Source organism: Podarcis vaucheri, assembly GCF_965113315.1.
Source record: "Podarcis vaucheri genome assembly, chromosome: 5".
Classification (NCBI taxonomy): domain Eukaryota; kingdom Metazoa; phylum Chordata; class Lepidosauria; order Squamata; family Lacertidae; genus Podarcis; species Podarcis vaucheri.
Window position 1 is genome coordinate 96,197,877 of NC_138763.1, and position 9,406 is coordinate 96,207,282.

Genomic DNA, 9,406 nt, shown 5'->3' on the forward strand with positions numbered 1-9,406 from the left:
TGATAAAAAGCCTTCTGTTTCCACTGCCAAACCTTTCAGGGGAGAATTTGCAACAGTTTAGCACCATCTTTGAGTGAATTGGAGAATTTCAGATTTTTGCTGAAGTTGTGACCCCGGGGCTTTTTTTTCACAGGTTAAGTTGTCGAGCGTTGATTTCTTGGCCTATGATAAAAAGCCTTCTGTTTCCACCGCCAAACCTTTCAGGGGAGAATTTACAACAGTTTAGCACCATTTTTGAGTGAATTGGAGAATTTCAGATTTTTGCTGAAATTGTGACCCCGGGGCTTAGAAATTTTTTTTTGGAAAGGTTAAGTTGTCGAGGGCTGATTTCATGTCCTATGATGAAAAGCCTTCTGTTTCCACCGCCAAACCTTTCAGGGGAGTATTTCCAAAACTTTGGCACCATCTTTGAATGGATTGGAGAATTTCAGATTTTTGCTGAAGTTGTGACCCCGGGGCTTAGAATTTTTTTTTTCCACAGGTTAAGTTGTCGAGGGTTGATTTCTTGGCCTATGATAAAAAGCCTTCTGTTTCCACTGCCAAACCTTTCAGGGGAGAATTTTCAACAGTTTAGCACCATTTTTGAGTGAATTGGAGAATTTCAGATTTTTGCTGAGGTTGTGACCCCGGGGCTTAGAATTTTTTTTTTTCCAAAGGTTAAGTTGTCGAGGCTTGATTTCTTGGCCTATGATAAACAGCCTTCTGTTTCCACCGCCAAACCTTTCAGGGGAGAATTTACAACAGTTTAGCACCATTTTTGAGTGAATTGGAGAATTTCAGATTTTTGCTGAAATTGTGACCCCGGGGCTTAGAAATTTTTTTTTTGAAAGGTTAAGTTGTCGAGGGCTGATTTCATGTCCTATGATGAAAAGCCTTCTGTTTCCACCGCCAAACCTTTCAGGGGAGAATTTACAACAGTTTAGCACCATTTTTGAGTGAATTGGAGAATTTCAGATTTTTGCTGAAATTGTGACCCCAAGGCTTAGAAATTTTTTTTTTCACAGGTTAATTTGTCGAGGGCTGATTTCATGTCCTATGATAAAAAGCCTTCTGTTTTCACCGCCAAACCTTTCAGGGGAGTATTTGCAACATGTTGGCACCATCTTTGAGTGAATTGGAGAATTTCAGATTTTTGCTGAAATTGTGACCCCGGGGCTTAGAAATTTTTTTTTTGAAAGGTTAAGTTGTCGAGGGCTGATTTCATGTCCTATGATAAAAAGCCTTCTGTTTCCATCGCCAAACCTTTCAGGGGAGTATTTGCAAAACTTTGGCACCATCTTTGAGTGAATTGGAGAATTTCAGATTTTTGCTGAAGTTGTGACCCCGGGGCTTAGAATTTTTTTTTTTTCACAGGTTAAGTTGTCAAGGGCTGATTTCATGTCGTATGATAAAAAGCCTTCTGTTTTCACCGCCAAACCTTTCAGGGGAGTATTTGCAACATGTTGGCACCATCTTTGAGTGAATTGGAGAATTTCAGATTTTTGCTGAAATTGTGACCCCGGGGCTTAGAAATTTTTTTTTTGAAAGGTTAAGTTGTCGAGGGCTGATTTCATGTCCTATGATAAAAAGCCTTCTGTTTCCACCGCCAAACCTTTCAGGGGAGTATTTGCAAAACTTTGGCACCATCTTTGAATGAATTGGAGAATTTCAGATTTTTGCTGAAGTTGTGACCCCGGGGCTTAGAAATTTTTTTTCCCCACAGGTTAAGTTGTCGAGGGTTGATTTCTTGGCCTATGATAAAAAGCCTTCTGTTTCCACTGCCAAACCTTTCAGGGGAGAATTTTCAACAGTTTAGCACCATTTTTGAGTGAATTGGAGAATTTCAGATTTTTGCTGAGGTTGTGACCCCGGGGCTTAGAAATTTTTTTTTTCACAGGTTAAGTTGTCGAGGGTTGATTTCTTGGCCTATGATAAAAAGCCTTCTGTTTCGACCGCCAAACCTTTCAGGGAGTATTTGCAAAACTTTGGCACCATCTTTGAGTGAATTGGAGGATTTCAGATTTTGGCTGAAGTTGTGACCCCGGGGCTTAGAAATTTTTTTTTTTCACAGGTTAAGTTGTCGAGGGCTGATTTCATGTCCTATGATAAAAAGCCTTCTGTTTCCACTGCCAAACCTTTCAGGGGAGAATTTGCAACAGTTTAGCACCATCTTTGAGTGAATTGGAGAATTTCAGATTTTTGCTGAAGTTGTGACCCCGGGGCTTTTTTTTCACAGGTTAAGTTGTCGAGCGTTGATTTCTTGGCCTATGATAAAAAGCCTTCTGTTTCCACCGCCAAACCTTTCAGGGGAGAATTTACAACAGTTTAGCACCATTTTTGAGTGAATTGGAGAATTTCAGATTTTTGCTGAAATTGTGACCCCGGGGCTTAGAAATTTTTTTTTGGAAAGGTTAAGTTGTCGAGGGCTGATTTCATGTCCTATGATGAAAAGCCTTCTGTTTCCACCGCCAAACCTTTCAGGGGAGTATTTCCAAAACTTTGGCACCATCTTTGAATGAATTGGAGAATTTCAGATTTTTGCTGAAGTTGTGACCCCGGGGCTTAGAATTTTTTTTTTCCACAGGTTAAGTTGTCGAGGGTTGATTTCTTGGCCTATGATAAAAAGCCTTCTGTTTCCACTGCCAAACCTTTCAGGGGAGAATTTTCAACAGTTTAGCACCATTTTTGAGTGAATTGGAGAATTTCAGATTTTTGCTGAGGTTGTGACCCCGGGGCTTAGAATTTTTTTTTTTCCACAGGTTAAGTTGTCGAGGCTTGATTTCTTGGCCTATGATAAACAGCCTTCTGTTTCCACCGCCAAACCTTTCAGGGGAGAATTTACAACAGTTTAGCACCATTTTTGAGTGAATTGGAGAATTTCAGATTTTTGCTGAAATTGTGACCCCGGGGCTTAGAAATTTTTTTTTTGAAAGGTTAAGTTGTCGAGGGCTGATTTCATGTCCTATGATGAAAAGCCTTCTGTTTCCACCGCCAAACCTTTCAGGGGAGAATTTACAACAGTTTAGCACCATTTTTGAGTGAATTGGAGAATTTCAGATTTTTGCTGAAATTGTGACCCCAAGGCTTAGAAATTTTTTTTTTCACAGGTTAATTTGTCGAGGGCTGATTTCATGTCCTATGATAAAAAGCCTTCTGTTTCCACCACCAAACCTTTCAGGGGAGTATTTGCAACATGTTGGCACCATCTTTGAGTGAATTGGAGAATTTCAGATTTTTGCTGAAATTGTGACCCCGGGGCTTAGAAATTTTTTTTTTGAAAGGTTAAGTTGTCGAGGGCTGATTTCATGTCCTATGATAAAAAGCCTTCTGTTTCCATCGCCAAACCTTTCAGGGGAGTATTTGCAAAACTTTGGCACCATCTTTGAGTGAATTGGAGAATTTCAGATTTTTGCTGAAGTTGTGACCCCGGGGCTTAGAATTTTTTTTTTCCACAGGTTAAGTTGTCGAGGGTTGATTTCTTGGCCTATGATAAAAAGCCTTCTGTTTCCACTGCCAAACCTTTCAGGGGAGAATTTTCAACAGTTTAGCACCATTTTTGAGTGAATTGGAGAATTTCAGATTTTTGCTGAAATTGTGACCCCGAGGCTTAGAATTTTTTTTTTCACAGGTTAATTTGTCGAGGGCTGATTTCATGTCGTATGATAAAAAGCCTTCTGTCTTCACCGCCAAACCTTTCAGGGGAGTATTTGCAACATGTTGGCACCATCTTTGAGTGAATTGGAGAATTTCAGATTTTTGCTGAAATTGTGACCCCGGGGCTTAGAAATTTTTTTTTTGAAAGGTTAAGTTGTCGAGGGCTGATTTCATGTCCTATGATAAAAAGCCTTCTGTTTCCACCGCCAAACCTTTCAGGGGAGTATTTGCAAAACTTTGGCACCATCTTTGAGTGAATTGGAGAATTTCAGATTTTTGCTGAAGTTGTGACCCCGGGGCTTAGAATTTTTTTTTTCCACAGGTTAAGTTGTCGAGGGTTGATTTCTTGGCCTATGATAAAAAGCCTTCTGTTTCCACTGCCAAACCTTTCAGCGGAGAATTTTCAACAGTTTAGCACCATTTTTGAGTGAATTGGAGAATTTCAGATTTTTGCTGAAATTGTGACCCCGAGGCTTAGAAATTTTTTTTTTCACAGGTTAATTTGTCGAGGGCTGATTTCATGTCCTATGATGAAAAGCCTTCTGTTTCCACCGCCAAACCTTTCAGGGGAGAATTTACAACAGTTTAGCACCATTTTTGAGTGAATTGGAGAATTTCAGATTTTTGCTGAAGTTGTGACCCCGGGGCTTAGAAATTTTTTTTTCCACAGGTTAAGTTGTCAAGGGCTGATTTCATGTCGTATGATAAAAAGCCTTCTGTCTTCACCGCCAAACCTTTCAGGGGAGTATTTGCAACATGTTGGCACCATCTTTGAGTGAATTGGAGAATTTCAGATTTTTGCTGAAATTGTGACCCCGGGGCTTAGAAATTTTTTTTTTCACCGGTTAAGTTGTCGAGGGCTGATTTCATGTCCTATGATAAAAAGCCTTCTGTTTCCACCGCCAAACCTTTCAGGGGAGTATTTGCAAAACTTTGGCACCATCTTTGAGTGAATTGGAGAATTTCAGATTTTTGCTGAAGTTGTGACCCCGGGGCTTAGAATTTTTTTTCCCCACAGGTTAAGTTGTCGAGGGTTGATTTCTTGGCCTATGATAAAAAGCCTTCTGTTTCCACTGCCAAACCTTTCAGGGGAGAATTTTCAACAGTTTAGCACCATTTTTGAGTGAATTGGAGAATTTCAGATTTTTGCTGAGGTTGTGACCCCGGGGCTTAGAATTTTTTTTTTTCCACAGGTTAAGTTGTCGAGGCTTGATTTCTTGGCCTATGATAAACAGCCTTCTGTTTCCACCGCCAAACCTTTCAGGGGAGAATTTACAACAGTTTAGCACCATTTTTGAGTGAATTGGAGAATTTCAGATTTTTGCTGAAATTGTGACCCCGGGGCTTAGAAATTTTTTTTTTGAAAGGTTAAGTTGTCGAGGGCTGATTTCATGTCCTATGATGAAAAGCCTTCTGTTTCCACCGCCAAACCTTTCAGGGGAGAATTTACAACAGTTTAGCACCATTTTTGAGTGAATTGGAGAATTTCAGATTTTTGCTGAAATTGTGACCCCAAGGCTTAGAAATTTTTTTTTTCACAGGTTAATTTGTCGAGGGCTGATTTCATGTCCTATGATAAAAAGCCTTCTGTTTTCACCGCCAAACCTTTCAGGGGAGTATTTGCAACATGTTGGCACCATCTTTGAGTGAATTGGAGAATTTCAGATTTTTGCTGAAATTGTGACCCCGGGGCTTAGAAATTTTTTTTTTGAAAGGTTAAGTTGTCGAGGGCTGATTTCATGTCCTATGATAAAAAGCCTTCTGTTTCCATCGCCAAACCTTTCAGGGGAGTATTTGCAAAACTTTGGCACCATCTTTGAGTGAATTGGAGAATTTCAGATTTTTGCTGAAGTTGTGACCCCGGGGCTTAGAATTTTTTTTTTCCACAGGTTAAGTTGTCGAGGGTTGATTTCTTGGCCTATGATAAAAAGCCTTCTGTTTCCACTGCCAAACCTTTCAGGGGAGAATTTTCAACAGTTTAGCACCATTTTTGAGTGAATTGGAGAATTTCAGATTTTTGCTGAAATTGTGACCCCGAGGCTTAGAATTTTTTTTTTTCACAGGTTAATTTGTCGAGGGCTGATTTCATGTCGTATGATAAAAAGCCTTCTGTCTTCACCGCCAAACCTTTCAGGGGAGTATTTGCAACATGTTGGCACCATCTTTGAGTGAATTGGAGAATTTCAGATTTTTGCTGAAATTGTGACCCCGGGGCTTAGAAATTTTTTTTTTGAAAGGTTAAGTTGTCGAGGGCTGATTTCATGTCCTATGATAAAAAGCCTTCTGTTTCCACCGCCAAACCTTTCAGGGGAGTATTTGCAAAACTTTGGCACCATCTTTGAGTGAATTGGAGAATTTCAGATTTTTGCTGAAGTTGTGACCCCGGGGCTTAGAATTTTTTTTTTCCACAGGTTAAGTTGTCGAGGGTTGATTTCTTGGCCTATGATAAAAAGCCTTCTGTTTCCACTGCCAAACCTTTCAGGGGAGAATTTTCAACAGTTTAGCACCATTTTTGAGTGAATTGGAGAATTTCAGATTTTTGCTGAAATTGTGACCCCGAGGCTTAGAAATTTTTTTTTTCACAGGTTAATTTGTCGAGGGCTGATTTCATGTCCTATGATGAAAAGCCTTCTGTTTCCACCGCCAAACCTTTCAGGGGAGAATTTACAACAGTTTAGCACCATTTTTGAGTGAATTGGAGAATTTCAGATTTTTGCTGAAGTTGTGACCCCGGGGCTTAGAATTTTTTTTTTTCACAGGTTAAGTTGTCAAGGGCTGATTTCATGTCGTATGATAAAAAGCCTTCTGTCTTCACCGCCAAACCTTTCAGGGGAGTATTTGCAACATGTTGGCACCATCTTTGAGTGAATTGGAGAATTTCAGATTTTTGCTGAAATTGTGACCCCGGGGCTTAGAAATTTTTTTTTTCACCGGTTAAGTTGTCGAGGGCTGATTTCATGTCCTATGATAAAAAGCCTTCTGTTTCCACCGCCAAACCTTTCAGGGGAGTATTTGCAAAACTTTGGCACCATCTTTGAGTGAATTGGAGAATTTCAGATTTTTGCTGAAGTTGTGACCCCGGGGCTTAGAATTTTTTTTTTTCACAGGTTAAGTTGTCAAGGGCTGATTTCATGTCGGATGATAAAAAGCCTTCTGTTTCCACCGCCAAACCTTTCAGGGGAGAATTTACAACAGTTTAGCACCATTTTTGAGTGAATTGGAGAATTTCAGATTTTTGCTGAAGTTGTGACCCCGGGGCTTAGAATTTTTTTTTTTCACAGGTTAAGTTGTCGAGGGCTGATTTCATGTCCTATGATAAAAAGCCTTCTGTTTCCACCGCCAAACCTTTCAGGGGAGTATTTGCAAAACTTTGGCACCATCTTTGAGTGAATTGGAGAATTTCAGATTTTTGCTGAAATTGTGACCCCGGGGCTTAGAAATTTTTTTTTTTGAAAGGTTAAGTTGTCGAGGGCTGATTTCATGTCCTATGATAAGAAGCCTTCTGTTTCCACCGCCAAACCTTTCAGGGGAGTATTTGCAAAACTTTGGCACCATCTTTGAGTGAATTGGAGAATTTCAGATTTTTGCTGAAGATGTGACCCTGGGGCTTAGAAAAATTTTTTTTCACACGTTACGCCTTCGAAGGCTGATTTCATGTCCTATGATAAAAAGCCGTCTGTTTCCACCGCCAAACCTTTCTGGGAAGAATTTGCAACAGTTTAGCACCATTATTGAGTGAATTGGAGAATTTCAAATTTTTGCTGAAATTGTGACCCCGGGGCTTAGAAATTTTTTTTCCCCACAGGTTAAGTTGTCGAGGGCTGATTTCATGTCGTATGATAAAAAGCCTTCTGTTTCCACCGCCAAACCTTTCAGGGGAGTATTTGCAACACGTTGGCACCATTTTTGAGTGAATTGGAGAATTTCAGATTTTTGCTGAAGTTGTGACCCCGGGGCTTAGAATTTTTTTTTTCACAGGTTAAGTTGTCGAGGGCTTATTTAATGTCGTATGATAAAAAGCCTTCTGTTTCCACCGCCAAACCTTTCAGGGGAGTATTTGCAAAACTTTGGCACCATCTTTGAGTGAATTGGAGAATTTCAGATTTTTGCTGAAGTTGTGACCCCGGGGCTTAGAAATTTTTTTTTTCACAGGTTAAGTTGTCGAGGGCTGATTTCATGTCCTATGATAAGAAGCCATCTGTTTCCACCGCCAAACCTTTCAGGGGAGTATTTGCAACACGTTGGCACCATCTTTGAGTGAATTGGAGAATTTCAGATTTTTGCTGAAGTTGTGATCCCGGGGCTTAGAAATTTTTTTTTTCACAGGTTAAGTTGTCGAGGGCTGATTTCATGTCCTATGATAAAAAGCCTTCTGTTTCCACCGCCAAACCTTTCAGGGGAGTATTTGCAACACGTTGGCACCATCTTTGAGTGAGTTGGAGAATTTCAGATTTTTGCTGAAGTTGTGACCCCGGGGCTTAGAAATTTTTTTTTTGACAGGTTAAGTTGTCGAGGGCTGATTTCATGTCCTATGATAAGAAACCTTCTGTTTCCACCGCCAAACCTTTCAGGGGAGTATTTGCAACACGTTGGCACCATTTTTGAGTGAATTGGAGAATTTCAGATTTTTGCTGAGGTTGTGACCCCGGGGCTTAGAATTTTTTTTTTTCCACAGGTTAAGTTGTCGAGGCTTGATTTCTTGGCCTATGATAAACAGCCTTCTGTTTCCACCGCCAAACCTTTCAGGGGAGAATTTACAACAGTTTAGCACCATTTTTGAGTGAATTGGAGAATTTCAGATTTTTGCTGAAATTGTGACCCCGGGGCTTAGAAATTTTTTTTTTGAAAGGTTAAGTTGTCGAGGGCTGATTTCATGTCCTATGATGAAAAGCCTTCTGTTTCCACCGCCAAACCTTTCAGGGGAGAATTTACAACAGTTTAGCACCATTTTTGAGTGAATTGGAGAATTTCAGATTTTTGCTGAAATTGTGACCCCAAGGCTTAGAAATTTTTTTTTTCACAGGTTAATTTGTCGAGGGCTGATTTCATGTCCTATGATAAAAAGCCTTCTGTTTTCACCGCCAAACCTTTCAGGGGAGTATTTGCAACATGTTGGCACCATCTTTGAGTGAATTGGAGAATTTCAGATTTTTGCTGAAATTGTGACCCCGGGGCTTAGAAATTTTTTTTTTGAAAGGTTAAGTTGTCGAGGGCTGATTTCATGTCCTATGATAAAAAGCCTTCTGTTTCCATCGCCAAACCTTTCAGGGGAGTATTTGCAAAACTTTGGCACCATCTTTGAGTGAATTGGAGAATTTCAGATTTTTGCTGAAGTTGTGACCCCGGGGCTTAGAATTTTTTTTTTCCACAGGTTAAGTTGTCGAGGGTTGATTTCTTGGCCTATGATAAAAAGCCTTCTGTTTCCACTGCCAAACCTTTCAGGGGAGAATTTTCAACAGTTTAGCACCATTTTTGAGTGAATTGGAGAATTTCAGATTTTTGCTGAAGTTGTGACCCCGGGGCTTAGAATTTTTTTTTTTCACAGGTTAAGTTGTCAAGGGCTGATTTCATGTCGTATGATAAAAAGCCTTCTGTCTTCACCGCCAAACCTTTCAGGGGAGTATTTGCAACATGTTGGCACCATCTTTGAGTGAATTGGAGAATTTCAGATTTTTGCTGAAATTGTGACCCCGGGGCTTAGAAATTTTTTTTTTCACCGGTTAAGTTGTCGAGGGCTGATTTCATGTCCTATGATAAAAAGCCTTCTGTTTCC